Source organism: Lissotriton helveticus, chromosome 7 (assembly GCF_964261635.1).
Source record: "Lissotriton helveticus chromosome 7, aLisHel1.1, whole genome shotgun sequence".
NCBI classification, from domain to species: domain Eukaryota; kingdom Metazoa; phylum Chordata; class Amphibia; order Caudata; family Salamandridae; genus Lissotriton; species Lissotriton helveticus.
In genome coordinates this window covers 673,558,461-673,574,900 of record NC_136068.1, presented here as the reverse complement: position 1 = coordinate 673,574,900, position 16,440 = coordinate 673,558,461, and the positions used below count along the sequence as shown (strand labels likewise).

The window sequence follows — 16,440 nt, the reverse complement described above, 5'->3', positions numbered from 1 at the left end:
GCGCAGTTTCTGGTTCAAACAATTGAATATGATCACCAGAATGAAAGGTCCTTGCAGTTTCCCCCACATGGTACTTATAATCTGACGATAATTGAGAATTTGGGGCAAGTGTTGGAGAAGATAAAATCCCCACCGAGACCATCTCACAGGAGGCATTGAATGCATGGGCCAGTGCTACACATGCAAAACTCAAGGAGAATAACCATACCCTAGTAAAGAATAAGGCCCTTAGTTTGATGGAAGCCACATTAAGAATAGCAACAATGAAGGTAGAATAATCGGGGATATAAGGATGCACCCAAGGCAATAATGAGAGGCAGAGCAGAGAAGAAGAAACTACAAGAAGGGGGTGGGATTGCAGAAAAGGAAGATGAATCTACTGATAGTGATCCCAGTGTTGACTTTTTGGATGATCTGTTGACTTCCAGACCACCTTCATATAATACTGTTCATCAGGCTGGAGGGAATCAACAGCCCAGAGAGTCAACAGCACCTGTTGATGTAGGTGCAAGTACGCCCCTTGACCAGGGACTCCCTGAAGGAGGCTTACCCCTTGTTACATTGGGTCGGCCTTTAGGAGCCCCAAGTACACCTGTTATTATCACAGTCCAAGATACAACCAAAGTTACCTCAGTCCCCGCTACACCAAATGTTGGTGCTACCTTAGATTCAGGAGCTCGACCCTGAATATGTGGAGCTCCCATTAGGAGTGGGCCTGTTGTAGAGGTTGAGGAAAGTCATGAGTCACAAACCCCAGAGAGGGATGTTCCAGCAAGATCAATGGATGTTTTGAGACTGAATGCAGAGTTTGAGGAAATTGGTCAGACACATTTTGAGTTAAATTACTTAGATGGGTACAATGAAGAATAACTTGTGTTTCTGTGCAAAGATTCTACTGAAACTGTAGAGGGAATAGTCACTGGGTTTGAAGTCACTTTGTTGAAAAGTACGAATTAAAGAAGAATTTCATGATGTTCATAAATTAGGAAACTCTCAAGAACATTCAACTGCCTGGGCTAAAACTACACCTAAGTGAATTAGTTAACAGTATTCAGAAGTGGAGCGATATTCAAAAGATTAAAGTTGGGAGGGCTCAAGCAGATAAGGGAAAGAAAAAGAAAGATGACTCTGGAGAACCAGATGGGGAGGATAGCCAAAGCGAAGTGGAGGTTAAAGTTTAGCAATAGAGAGAGGTGTATGGGGGCAGCAGTCAAAGTGCTTTAAAAATAGAATGGGAACTGTGATCCTGAGTCCATTGCGGTTGGGGTCAGTGAGCGTGGGGGAGGTATCAAATGCATTCTTTATCTTTCTTATTAGTCTTTTACATTTAAGTGACTGCATATAAAATAATCCACACCGTACATGGAAAATAAATGTAATTTAACCTAATCTGTGAAAGATGCACAATTTTAAGTTGTGAAACTTCAATTGGTCATTGCAATCACTGCAGATATTTGTGTATGTAACCAGAGAGGCACACAATTGAATTCTAGTTGATGCAATGGGCAATAGTGACATGTCTGTTTTGAGCGTTATGGGGTCCCAGCCTGTGGCAGCACTATGAATATGTGTGTTATTATTTAGAAATTTGCATTACACACACTATAAGATAGGCTCCATCAAAGTGCTTTAGGGGTGTGCCACACGATTAGCCGCACCCGACGCTGACTTTGGTGGGAGACGCTGCGTTTAAATATAAGCTTTGGTTTACAAGCGTGTGAACTTCCTTGTGAGTCCAGCAGTTTTCAGGCAACAATAAAAATGTATCTGAGTAGGTGCTGTCAACCTTGACAGAATAGCCAATCGCACTCCTTGGGGAGTCGTTTAGATCACTCCAATGTTTAATCAAGAATTTCGAATGAAGGGTATTCATAAAGTAAACTGTAGAAAACGGATTCTCATTCAAATTTATTCATTTTTTCGTTTTCTCATATTTCTCATTGGTATAAGCTGTTGCTTCACAACTATATCAACATTTCAGAACATCCCAAAATTATTCCAGATGATCCATACATCAATTTTCCCAATGCATTTCGTGCTGAAAGCACTTCATCGGGGGAAATACATTCACATCTATAGGAAAAAAGTCAAATAAAGTGTAATCAGAGATAAAGGGGCGGGCCACAGTCTTCAAAAAAGCATGCGATGAAAACATTACGATGAAAACATTATGAAGCACTACTTCTTGTTCGTCAGTTTGTTGGACATGCAAATAAAACAAATAAACTGCTAAACTGAAAAGACTTATTGGACGTGGGGCAACACAATCATTAGTGAAAGTAAGGGAGTCTTAATAATGAGCTAATTCGTCTGTGGAACGTGAGGGTAAGGATAATGAACAGCGTGTGTGTAACTAGTAAAACTCGATCGTTTGTAAGAGTGACGATGTGCTCGTATTTAAATCAGCCAACGTCTGTTAAAGGTGCCATCCCCGTGTGCCTGGGCCGACAATCTCAGAGTACCCGTGTCCATGTTTTCGCCAATTCGTTCGATACCCCCATTAGTGCCATCTCTGCGATGATAGTTGCGTCCGTAACTAAGCATGAAAGTGAGTCGAAACTACTCGCTCGGGTATTTTAATGCAAGACGCTTACCTGTCGGATGTTCGGGAAAGCATGTAAGTGTAACCTCAATCAGTGACAGCCTGCGGCATGATGCGCTTGCGCTTAAACTCGGGGAACCGGATCAAATCGCTCGTGCCCCGGAAGTGGACTTGGGAAGTCAATGAATAAGTGCGGCAAGATGAGTGAATAATCAAGTTCACCCACTGAAGTGAAATGAATAAACAATTTTGTCGAAGTGTGTATGTGTGTGTGTGTGTGTATGGCGGCCATATTAGAGTGGAGTACCTAACATGGACAAGATGTACACAGTGCTAGAAATACTCGGTTGGAAAGAAACAATGAGTGGAACAGTTCAAAACATATATCACATTTTCAATCGATAAACGTAAATTAAGGGACTAAATTCACAAAAATAGCTATTCAGTATATCACGAAATAATAATGTTAGTTGGTGTCAGTTACAAAGTTCATAATTGTATGACAGATAATGCGTGCTATAAAAAGCAACTGTATTCCAGCCGTTCATTCAACCCTGTTGGGTTGCAGGAATTTAGTTTTTTAATCCAAAATGTTTCACGTTGAAGCAGTCTTTCCTTATTGTCCCAGCCTTGCTTCACGGGAACACACTCCAAAACCATAAATCGAATCTGGCTGATGTTTTGACTATTGGAATTGTAGTGTACGGCTACAGGGGCCTTAGTGGATTTGTTTCTTATGGTACTTTTGTGTTCAGTCATGCGAATTTTTATTTTCCTCTCTGTTTTCCCAACATATGGGAGTCCACACGGGCATTTAAGTAGGTAGACCACGTTTTTCGAGTCACAAGTGGCATTAGTGAAAAGTTTAATTAGTTTACCTGTGGTAGGATGGTTAATGCTGTTGCCGCGGATTATGTTATTGCAGTGTCCACAGTTGGCACATGGGATCGTCCCTGTGTATCTGATGTTCGCATTATGTGGATCCTTGTCAATCAAATCCTTAAGATTCTTTGATCTTTGATAGGCAAATAGGGGTTTAGTAAAGAGTCCTTGAAAGTCAGGTTCCTTTTCTACCATTTGCCAATTCTTCAGGATAACTCTTTTAATTTGTTCACTCCGGTTCGAAAATTTGGATACAAACACTGGTCTGTCCTGATTGGTGTCCTTCGCATGTTTTTGAAGTAACTCTCCCCTAGAGAGGGTTTGGGTTCTTATTTTGGCTTCCTCAAGAATGGTTTCTGGATATTTCCGTTCACGAAATTTAGTGATCATCAAGTTAGCATTTGTTTAGTAAATCTGATCAGTTGACGATATCCTTTTCATCCTTAGCAGATGAGAAAAAGGTAGATGACGTTTCAATGACATAGGGTGACAACTGTCAAAAGACAATAAATTGTTCCTGTCAGTTTTTTTAGTGTACACATCTGTTAGGAAACAATTGTCCTGTATAGAAACTAATACATCCAGGTATGGGATGGATCCACTCCCGATGGTATGTGTGAACTGAATGTGGTCATCTATTTCATTGATGTATTTCATGAATTCTTCAATTTCAGTACACGGTCCTTTCCATATTAGGAAGATGTCATCTATATATCTCCAGAATTTGTGAATTTTGTTCAACCATCTTGGATTTTCTAGGATGTGCTCCACTTCCAGTCTGTGCATGAAGAGATTAGCGTAGCTGGGGGCTGCACAATTCCCCATAGAGGTTCCAGCTAATTGTTGGAAATATTGTTCGTTCCAGGTAAAATAACTATGATACAAGGTGAAATGTAATAATTCAAGTAGGAACACCTTTAAGTCTTGTTTAATGTCGTGGTTGATTAGAAACAACTCTATTGCTTCAATGCCCCGGTTGTGTGGAATGGACGTGTACAAGGAGCACACGTCGATGGTGCACAGTGTTACTTCGGTTGTTACATCAAGTACTGTGTCGTTAAGTTTAGTGAGGAAGTCTGTGGTGTCATGAAGGTACGTTGACATTTTCTGTACCAAAGGTTGTAGGTGTCGGTCTAGGTATTTACCTGTGGGTTCATGAATTGAACCCTTTGTCGATACGATCGGTCTGAATGGTGGTTTCATTAGATCCTTGTGTATTTTTGGCAGCATATGGATGCTGGGCACTTAGGATGATCTTTTAACAGGAATTTCCTGTCTTTTTCTGTAATGGTACCCATCTCTACAGCGTGGTCGATGATTGTAGTCAGAGTCTCTTTAAATATCATGGTAGGATCACTCGGTAATGTCATGTATAACTTTTCTTCAAACACGTGGTTGTTCACGCTTTCCAAATAGAATTCTGAATCCATTATGATGAGGGCACCGCCCTTGTCGGCTTTACAACATTTGATCTTCCTGTTCTCAATGATTTGGTTGATCGCACGAAACTCACTATTATGAAAGTTGGTGCGTTTGGCTGGAGGTTTCTTAAATAATTCTTTGATTTCATTCATTGTTATTGTTTCGTAAGAGTCAAAAATCTTATGGCTCACTGGAGCTAAAAAAGTACTTTTGCTTCTCAATCCTAACAATGTGTCTTCAGACTGTGTCAATGATGTGGGTTCAGTGACTATGTTCGAGAAAAAAAGTCTCAGTCGGAGGGTTCTCATGAGTTTAAAGAAACTCACTTCTGTTTCCAATTCGTTGGGTCTGTAAGTGGCACAAAAGATAAGCCGCGTTGTAATGTGGAAAGTTGATTTTTGGATAGCTTCTCTCTCGAGATATTGATTACTAGGTTGTTTTGCTGCGTGTCGATTGGGCTATCGAAGAACTTTGTTCTCTTTGTGCTCTTGCTCCTCCTGGTTCGACGTTGTGGCTTTGGCCTCTCCCTAAAAAAGGCCTTTCAGATGTTGTTGGGGCAGAGGTATTGATAGTATTTTCCCTGTTGTCTGTTTGTCTGCCTCCTTTGTAAGGACCTTTTTGGGTGGAATCAAATGATGACGAGCTTCCTTCGTCTGAAGATGGATTTTGGAATGGTCTTTGTTGTCTTCGTTGGGCGTAAACCTCAGCCCAATTATACACCTCTCCCAACTTGTAGTCTATGGTGTCGCGTTTATACTTACGAATTTTCCTGTTGTTGATTTCCCTCGTGTATTTATCAAGCTGTATGTTGATATCTGTTAATGCGCGATCTAAGTCGTCTTTTGTGAGGTTACTTTCCAGGTTCGTTTGAATTCTTTTGATATCTTTATCAAGGTCTTCAATAATTTTAGATAGTTCCTCCACGATAAGTAAGATAAGGTCTAATGAACACTTGTTCAATATTTCGTACCACCGTTCTGTAAATTTTGGGTTGTTCCTGCAAAGTGTTGGCGTGCGATTGGCTATTCTGTCAAGGTTGACAGCACCTACTCAGATATATTCGACAACTCCCCTCTGGTCAGAGGGAGCCAACCGGTCAGCACCCAAGCCACTTAAGATTGATTAATACTGGTATCATTCAGAGTGCCACACTACTTTACTTTGTTTCAACAATAAAAATGTAAACATAACTCTGGTGATTAATGTTCCTACTGGTGAGAGATCAGAATGTTGTCTAGTGGCAGTTTTGACTCGCTATATAGTAGTGCGGAGGGTTAATGTGCCTGCTGCAAAGAACGTGTACCAAGCAGAGCACAAAGGGCCTCATTACGATGTCGGGTGGAAAGCCTCCGACCAGCAGTCGGAGGCTTTACGCCCGACATAGTAGGTTTACAATCCAACCACCATATTAGGATGATGGCAGTCGGAGTCACGCCTGTAGGGGGATTCTGAGGTGGTTCCTATTGCTGCGTCGGACAACAGCCCGGCCGGCGGGATTATGATATCGGTTTCCGACAGCCATTCCATGTCGGCCTTTCTGACATGAAATGGCTGTCAGAAAGCAACACTGGGGGCCCCTAGGAGTGCCCCTTATCCCCTTGCCCTCTGCAATGGGGCATTGGGGGCACCTATGGTGCCTGCTAAACATCCCTGCACCGTGTGGCAGGCACCATAAGGTGCCTGCCACACGGTGCAGGGATGTTTACAACCCTCCATTTGTCAATGGAAGCTGGTCCCTGTGTGACTTTTCCGCCTGCCACACAAGCTTCTATAGACAAATGAGGTTAGCGACCACCCTGCGGGTGGTCACATCATAATACTGTGGTTCCTTTCTGCAATGGTCCACCTGACACCGTAATTCGGGCCTGAGTGTGAGTGAACTATGACTAGCACTATAAAAAATATGAAATGTATGTCAGAGAGAGACTATGAAGAGATGAGGTGCACTGTTGGAGAGTGGTAATGAGGGAATTAATGGAGAAGGAGGTCATAGGGGAGACAAAAAAACACTGTTGCATCGGGCACCACCAACGCCAAAGCTGGCCCTGTTCCCCTCCACTTGAGTTGAGGCATCAAAAAATGTGGGAATTAACCATCCCCAGATGGTTGCCTTTTAAAAGATAGTAGGGAAACTGTTTTGCACGTTGTGCTCCTCAGATCCTGCCCACTTCGACCTCTGCATGGGGGTGGATATGTACATGTACATTGGAGTGGTGGTCATCTTGTCACATTTACAAGTCAATTTCCAAAACTGAGAGAAAATCCTGACCTTTGGTACTCACAGGTTGAGTGGCTTATGAAACTTTCAAAGGTTCTTTGGAAGGACTTGAATGCTTTTTTTGATATCGTAATTTCTATTGATGTGTTGCCTAAGTGCAAGGTATCAGTGCAGTGCCCGACTGATGAACCACCAAGAGCTGCTCAAACTAATGCCCCTTCTCCTGTTGTTATGGAAAATATAACCAGATTGTTGCCTTTCTGAAGACATAGGTTCTGCAGAAAGAGATTTATAAGTATATAAAACAGTGATGGATGGAATGCTTGAATTAATCTCAGCCACTGGCAATCATTCGGGCCGCATCCGAATACATTGTTATCCTCCACACCATGCCACCTCAGTTTGGACCCAGCTATGTGCAAATCAGTCTAAAGAGTCTGTGCATGCTTATTATGAGCGGTTAATGCACGTTTTTTGGCAGCATAGTGGATTTTAAAATCCCGAAAGAGGAAATCTCAGTAATTCTGAATGTCAGTTTGTTCATGATTTGCACCCAGAGATTAGATCGCACATTCAGCAGAACATGATTTGTGGCAGTTAAAGCCCCTGGATGAAATCCTGTGGTATGCAAAGTATTGCAGTAATAATTTAGAGGTGAGACAAAAAGATCAGAGTAAAATTCATGGTGGCTCAAACAAAGTTAGCACAGTAAGGGTTTCAGAAAGGCCAATATATAATAAATTCTGGCTATGTTCCTGGTGTTGGCTCAGGAATGATGGGTGCTGGCTATTAAAGTGGTGGTCAGATGATGCAGAATGGAACAGTGTCCAAAAGGATTTGGAACAAGCAAAGCCAGTTGCCTTGAATTCGGGGATGGACATAAGTATATTGAAAAAGACCACTCTGTGTCAATAAGGTGGACCATTGAAAGTGGGAATGTAGGCTGAGTCCAAATCAAATGCAAATTGATGTTTAGATGTCAAACATGAATGCAATGCAGATGCAAAATATGCAAATACAAAGACCTAAAAATGCTAATATACCCCAAACCTCTTTGATGAAATAATATAATAATGGTCTGAGGTTTATCATTAATCTGAACCCTAAAGTTCACCAGAGACTTTCATGAGCCCTGACAGTTACCAACAGTTCCTGGTCTTCAACAGTTTCGGAGATCTGGCTTCACACAATGAGAAGCCTGCGAGGAGAGGCAGATTGTGTGCTTTGAGGTAGGCCAGAGTGGCCTATATGCTGATGGAGAGGTAAATAGCCATCTGATCAACAACAGAGCTACCCATTCTTCCATCAGAACTGAAGAGGTCCCAAACCAACACCTCTCAGGAAAACAAGTCCAAGTTATAGGCATTTACAATAAACTTGCTGCGAATCCTGTTTCAGCTAAAGTCCATGCGAATATAGGTCCCCTTGAAGAAGACCATCAGGTTGTAATATATCATCAAGTCCAGTCAATCTACTAGGCACAGATTTACTTTACAAGCTCAATTGTGTGATTTATTTACACTGGATGGTGGAGAACTTCAGACACACGATGAGGATGTAGACTTTAAACTAAGCACGCAAAAGTTAGATGTTGGATTGTTACTCATTTTGACAAGGGAGAACTTACTTCCTGACCTCCAGGACTCCACGAAGGAGAAGGTCTAATCAAAAATGTTGAAGCTGAGAGTATAGCCGAATGCCCACGTACAATATCACACCAGAGGCATTGGCAGGTATTACTCCCATAATTGAGTTCATGCTAGAACAGGGCATCTTAAAAGAGATACTAGAGAGTTCCTACAATTCACCTATAATGGGTTTTCAAATAAGAAGTGGAGAATTGTTCAGGACCTGATAAATGTCAATAATATTGTTGTCCCATGTTATCCCATGGTCTTGAATCCTGCTGTGATACTGCTCCAAATACCATGAAAAACTGACTGGTTTACCGTTATTGATTTGTGTCAAGAGTTCTCCATTCCTTTTCATGAGGCAAGACGGTTCCTCCTTGAGTTCAAAATCCAAAATAAAGTTCTTGCATGGTGCTTAGACCCACTGGGGTACATAGAAAGCTGTTCGATTTTCAATCAGATACTGGAGAAAAATATGGAGACCTCACAATTGCCATGCAATTCAGTCCCAGTTCAATATAAATCAACAACCTACTGGTGGCATCGACACTACAGATGCATGCGGACAAGACACCATTGTCCTGTTGAATCTCATGGCAGAGAACAGACACAAAGAGTCCCCACCAAATTGCAGTTCTGTTAGAAGGAAGTTTTGTATCCGGGATACCATATTGAGAAAGGAGCTATAATGGTGCCTCAAGAGAGAATCTCTACCATTTTGAGAATGATCCCTCTATCAAAGCAAAGATAAGTTAGGATGTTTCTGGGAATGCAAGACTACTATTGTGAGTAGATTCCCAACGTTTTCCCTAGTGGCAAAAGCTCCACAAAGGCTTACACACTAAAATGTGTCTGATCCGCTACCTTGGAACAATGAATGCTTGAGCGCCTTCCTCGGGCTGAGTAGTTAAAGACTCTGCAAAGCCCCGGCTCTAAGAATACCGGGTTATGACAAGGAGTTTGTATTATATTGCAGTTTGATGAGTGCTTGTTGTCTGTTGTAACACAGACCTATAAAAACTCTAAAGTCATGCAGCATATTTTTCTGCCACACTTGACCCATTAGCCACAGCGTTGCCAGGTTGCCTAAAGGTGGTGGTTTCAGTGGGTGTCAAGATTCAGGAATGTTAGGGAATTGTCAGGGGGTACCCTTTTCAGGTATGGTTCCCTAATCTGTTGAGGTCTTACTCACCTTAACATGAACATAACACATCACACATAGCAGGATGACCAGGTACGAGCAGCTAATTCTTGATTTCAACAACATTACTCTTTTCGAAGTGTAACTGTTTGAAACCTGTAATACTGTTACCTTTGCCTGTTACTGATGAAAATGATGATCAGGTTGACCATGACGTCTGGACGTTACACAGTTAAGTACCAAGCCAAGACACAACAATTGAGACATCTCTTTGGAAAAGCCTGATTATATGTTGTTTGTGCTCTTGTTTATGAAAGGGACAAGGAGTTTTGAAAGCAGCCAATGCAGTCTGCACCTTACCTTAGAATGTGTAGTGGAAGCCTTATATTTGGGCAATGTATCCTCCCCACAGATGTCTAAACTGATCTCTCTTAATAGAGTCTGTTGGGTTTTGTGTGGTCCGTGATTTTGGGAATTTGTGGTCCAAAGGGGTTTTATGACCTCCTCTAGCTTTCCTACCCAAATCGGGAATTATGTTATGGACCTGATAATGGATTTACAGTTGCTCACTGAAACAGCGGTTGTGAAACGTGCAGCACATGGGTGGATATGATTTGCTGACTGCTGGTAACTGGTATGCGAATGACATGGCCAGATGCTCAGCTCTTGGGTCTTGCAAACTGAATAGAGCCCATTCAAATGATTATAAAATGATGGTACTGCAAGCCTTTTCTTAATCGTTGCTTATACAAGTGTAGAGATTAAGAGTTGGTAGGATGAAGCCCCAAAAAATGGACAGGGGGGTGGGTCAGAGCAGGGTGTGTGAAGAATAAGTATAATATTTGGGTGTCGATAAGTGGGAGACCTGTCTTGACAGACACTATGTTGTGTGCAATTGACAGCAATCTTCATGGCTCCACCCATATAAGGATAATGATGGTACATTTGTTTAAGTCACAATCACTGGTACTCTGTCATTAAAGAGAATCTGTGTTACTGATGTGTCACCTGCAGGCAGTTAAATGCGGGTAGAAGGACAGTGGTTACCATGAGTCATTTAGGTGGATCAGGTGTACCTTTCAATTACATGGTACTTAATTTTGTCAAGATGCCTGAACTCAGTGGCCTTTGTTAAGTTTTAGTGGTATTGTACATCTTTTCAAGCCGAGTGGAGGCATACCAACTTGGAGTAATGATGGTCTCAATGTGACCAAGCTGTTATTGAGGGAATTGATACCTTACTTCAGCTGCTGGTTCCTTTGGAGTCAGATCATCAGACTCACTTCAAGAATGAATTGATGAGGATAATGTGTGTAGCCCTGAAAATGGATCAGAGTTTCCATTGAAGTTACAGGCCTTAAGGCATCTGGTATCGTCAAACAGATGAACAAGATTCTAAAGTCATGACTTGTCAAAGTGTGCACATTCACGTACCTCTCAAGTTGGCTTGGTACTGATGAGTCTCTGAAGCACTCCACATACGAGACCTCCAGTTGCACTTGTGAATAATACAGATGATATAGTTCTTGACTGGTGCAAAGGACTGGTTTAACCCCTTCACTGCTCATGACGAGCTCAGCTCGTCATGCAGTACACTGGTCGTGTGCTTATGACGAGCTGAGCTCGTCTTGAACAATGGGTTTTTGCAATTTTCAGCACACAGTGTAAAATCTGCACAGCAGTAAAGGTGTTAAATGGTGTTACCTGTCTCTCATCAGGTTGAGGCTGCTACTCCCATTCCAAGCAGTGAACAGTGCCATGACTTAAGTTCATGAGATTGGGGTTGATGAAGAGACACATCAGGAAATGTTTCTTGGAGCCCCAATGGCATAGTCCCTATCAATTATTCTCAAAGTAGGGGAATGAACGGGGGGCTTTTTCCACTTGTCAGAAGTGGGAGGTCCAGCACAAACAGGTGCCCCAATCAAGAAATCAAAAAAGGAATGTGGTGCTGTTCCTCTGGTAGCGGTTATACAAGTCACTAGAGGATTGGGACCCACCGTGTCTCACTAGGATTTACAGGGGGAATCCATTTGTTGGAATTTAATGCCCTCACACACCCTTGCAGGTATCATGCTTCATCATCTGGGCTGCTCCTCGTTGGGTCGGCGGTGCAATACCCAACGGGCTCACCTCAAAGAGGGGCACTTTTTCGGAGATCTTTTTTCCAACAGCCGGTTGGTGAAGTGCGGGTATGGGGCCGGAGAAAGTGTAGACATGATGGTGAGTTAAAATGGGGCTGGGAGTACCTGGAAAAACTTTTATTCAGGGGGTCTCCTGCCTCAATTAAAAGATTAGAAAACTGTCTACGTCGGTGGACTGTCTTGCTATCAACACTGCAGGAGCATTTACTGCTATTAATACAGAGCTTGTCACAATTAGAGCAATGGTTTTCCAGAATAGGCTTGCTTTAGATATGATACTCTCTAAGAAGGACGGAGTCTGTTGCCTTTTATGCGTTATGCAGTGCTGCACCTATGTGCCTAACAAGAGTAGTGAGATTAACAAATGTATTACTAATATCTCTCATGTTTCTAGAAACAGGCAAATTATTTTCTGCAGTTGGTAGATGGCTTAGTGGCATTGGCAGTGGACTATTAGAGACAATATTGACCCGCATATGAATAACTGCGACCTTAGTTATATGCTTGTTTCTTTTTATAAGGGGAAGTTGATTTGATGACTGAAAGGAATGGATCAACGCGTAAGGGAGGTGAACTAGTGACTAAGGGAAATAGGAGAAAATGACAGACAGACGAGATAGAGCATTTGTGGTTGCAGAGTCACATAAATGTTAATTTGAGGGATGTGGAAGAATCTAGACTTAAACAGCAGAAGTCAAAAACTGGCATTTGAAATTCAGTCTCCTGGGACTTATGAAAGTTGTAACTATCGAATTTGAATCAATATATACTCTCTTGTTTAAAGTTTCTGTGCAAACGTTTAGCTGTGCGTGTTTCACAGCGAGCTGAATAATGAATCACTGCACTTGTGCTGAGGACTGATGAATCGCAATGTATCATCCTGCAACGAGATATCTCTTAAATCCTGCGAGGTAAAAAAACTTCCATTGTACGATGTCTGGGAATAAGACTGAAAACATGTTATCGTGAAATGTTAGATTCTGATTGGTGAAAAAACTAGAGGGTCTCTTAAAGGGGCATGGCTTAACAACACATAAACTAAACATCTGTGCTAAGCATAGTGTGCTGCTTGATTGGTATTTTGCTGCTTCTGTCATTGCATCCAGATATATAATACAGCAAGTAACATCACATCTACAACAATACAGGACTATTGGCTTTGTCAATGGTTGTTAGTTGCATAAGATAAATAAGCAACAATGATGGGTCTGTTGTATATAATATTGAAAATGCTTCCGTTCTGAAATGATGAGAATGTGAAAGAACTATAACGCGTCTCTTTGAAGTTACATCTACAAAGTTGCATTAAAGGCAGGGAAGGGTAATAGGTTTTCAGAGTTAAGATTTATTTTTCTCCCTGAGGATGAGGGCAAAAATGGAGAGCCTGTAGGGACCCGTCTCAGCAGAACACTGAGCACCGGCAGGACCTGGCCCACTTAAAACCCTACCTTTAGCTTTACGAATTAGGGAATCTTCCCATCCTGTGAAACTGAATTCATTTGATTTGCTTACAACAATTCTTAGTGCTTTGTTTGTATTTGCTAACTTTGAATTGATTTGAATTATATAATGGAAACATTCATGTAACTGACCATGCAAGTTTGATCACCTTAAATGATTTGAGTTTGTAACTTTGCTAATCTGCTAATAAACCTTCATGGTTTGCAAATCTGCGAATGTCTGTCATACTTGCGAGGCCTAATGTGCTTCACTGTTATGGATGCATTGTTGATTTGTTAATGTTAAGCCTCTGTCCGGGACTAAAGGCCCATTTGCTTGGGTGCAGCTTGTACTGGAGTTTGCACCAATGACCTGCACAATACAAATCCCAACCTGCTTTATAAAGTCTCACCAGTACATCATCTTTAACACACTTTCTTTGCAGGCTGAACTTGTATTACCTCTGGGAAATTACTCAACCGCTGGCTACGAGAGGTCCTTGGGCGGTGATGGATGGTAGCCAAACCTGAGGACAAGATGAACTAGTTGAAATTCAGGAAAAGCCTTAAAATTGCATGTGCCCGCTCGCATACAACAGAACTCCACAAAATGAGCGATGTGATTGAATATTACACTGTAAATATATTATTCTGTATTCTTCCCGTTCCCCAATGAATTTCTCTTTCCCCTGTCTCATAATATATAAATACTACAATAGCTACAAAGTTGGAAAGTGTGAAATAGGCCACTCAGAATAGTCTAGGAAATCCAACTTCAGAATGAAGGTGCTGTTCTTTAAACATGGTGTGGAATGGTATTGGTGTCCAGAGAAGTAAAATGATATCACAACCTAGTTACGGTCTTTGTGGCATAAAATAGTACAATTTTGACGTCAATGTTCTCAAAAAGATTGAATGAAATTATTAATTGTGTAATAAAGCTAGAACAATAGCATGTATTATTGAGTATTGTTTCATTAAAATACCAGTGACTTATCTGACTTGATTCAGATGCCTTCCTCTGCAGCCCTGATAAATCACAGGCTCAAATTTGATCAGTTTTGGTGTAAATATATGTGGAATTTAATCCAAAACCTTGGATTTCACAGAATATTATGACAGCTGGAACGAGTGTTGACGCAGGTGTTCCTCTTCCCCTGCCCCCATTGCCCCCGTATACCGAACTGGACACTTAGCAACTTTAATAAGTATCCTCTGAAACTGTTGCTATTGATTGTTCATGCCATAATACGCTTCTATGGCCTCCAGTCCATAGATTATACAAATGTACCAATTTTCTTCAATCATCACTTTAGGAATATTTGTGGCATGCAAGCTATATGTTCCACATACACTTCTCAGCCTACATTGTTTGATTAGGAACCAAATATAAATCACTTAGAAAAGAAATTATTAAATGAATATGTTTACAGAAATGTGCATGCTTCCACATTTACATTTTTGATCAACCAGGTTACATTTTTTGATTAAACTAATTTTTTGGGTCTTTTAAAAATATAAATATATTTTCCCATGAAAAATTACATTGTTGCAGTGCTTCCAAAAACTACCTTATGTTGATGCTATTTTAACGACAGCCACTGACTAAGTTGTGCACCTAAAACTTCATGACAACCCAGGTAGCTTGGATTTGTTCTCTTTCAATTCCAGGAACTGACCCCAAGGTCTAAACTAAGCCCTAGAATGGCATCTTGGTGTCATGTTCCAGCATTGTTTCAGTGTGAAAAACATATTTGTGATGTCTGCCTCTCTAGGAACATGCGTATCTACATGCAGAGGGGAAAGTGGCACTGCTGTGTCTTCAAGTGTCTGCAGCATATATATCTATCAATGACTATAGTGACGCACTACTGCACGTGTTAATTTATAAAAGTGGTTATAGGCGATGGGCCACGGCAATCATTTTTGGGACCGGGAATTTTCATCATCACACTTTGAACCAGAGACGGTGGGGGGAGACAGCAATGGGAGAAAGAAGGCGGAAGAAAAAGACTGGAAAACAGTACCAAAAGGAGAAAGCAGAGATGAAAATGAACATGCAAGAGTAAGGTAAAGAGACAGGACATGTAGGGTGGTGGAAGAAAGAGACATGGGCTGTGATAAACTGGTTGCAAGCACTCTGAAGAAAACCGTATCACAGTAGTATTTGGTTAGTCCTTCTATTTCTTTATTCCTTTAATTGGTATAAATCGAACAAACCAACATGTGTTTCATCATGGTAGGTACTAACTTGTTTTCATCAAGGATCAAAATAATATATGAATGCTATATAAGTGCATAGATTTAGCACTAAATTACCTCCAACAGTTTTAAACAGTACGAATTGCAGGTGAATGAGATCTAAAAACAGTGTCATAGTAATTTCATATAAAAGAAACTGTGACACTCAAACCATATAGGGGCATATTCACAAGCCCCTCTCGCCATGGGAATGTCACTCTGTTTTACATTCCCGTGGCGATAGGACAGAGCCCTATTCTCAAGACAGCGTTAACTCACTGAACGTGGCTTAAAGCTTAACGCTGCCTTGAGAGTAGGGCCCCTTTCACGCTAAACTTAGCGTGAAAGATGGCGTGCAGTTGGACGCACCCACCTATTATCAAGAATGGTGATAATAGGAGGTAGCGCCAAACTTAAGACCGGGAAATTGCTCTGCTGAGGACAAGGACTGAATCCATTTCACTTAAACCCAGAGTGGCTCCAAGGGCTTATTGTCTTGCCCCCGTTCTAAAGTCTCATGGCCATCAAAAACTTCCTGCAACCCTGCTGCTGGACTCTGCCATCTGTGAGTCCTCCCTTGCCAGAGGTGCCAATCCAGTCCTGGGCCTCAGAAGTGGTTTCTTCAGCTGTTTGGCTTCAAAATCAATGCTGTGACGCTTTGCGCCCATCGGAACCAAAGCGGTGCCCTTCAACAACAAAACAGTGCCAATCTGAGGACATCCCCGCACAGCTCAATGATGACATCCCTGTGAGGTTCGACGATGATGCGGCACCAGCATC

At 41.6% G+C, this 16,440-nt stretch overlaps 1 long non-coding RNA gene across 1 annotated transcript in view; it reads left to right on the top strand.

Moving 5' to 3' along the window:
• LOC144766964 (uncharacterized) overlaps window positions 1-14,380 on the top strand; it is a 176,415-nt gene extending 162,035 nt beyond the window's left edge. The window contains exon 3 of the long non-coding RNA XR_013598002.1: window positions 13,866-14,380. This is a non-coding gene — a long non-coding RNA (uncharacterized LOC144766964). The remainder of the gene's footprint in view (window positions 1-13,865) is intronic.
• Window positions 14,381-16,440: the final 2,060 nt, after the last annotated feature.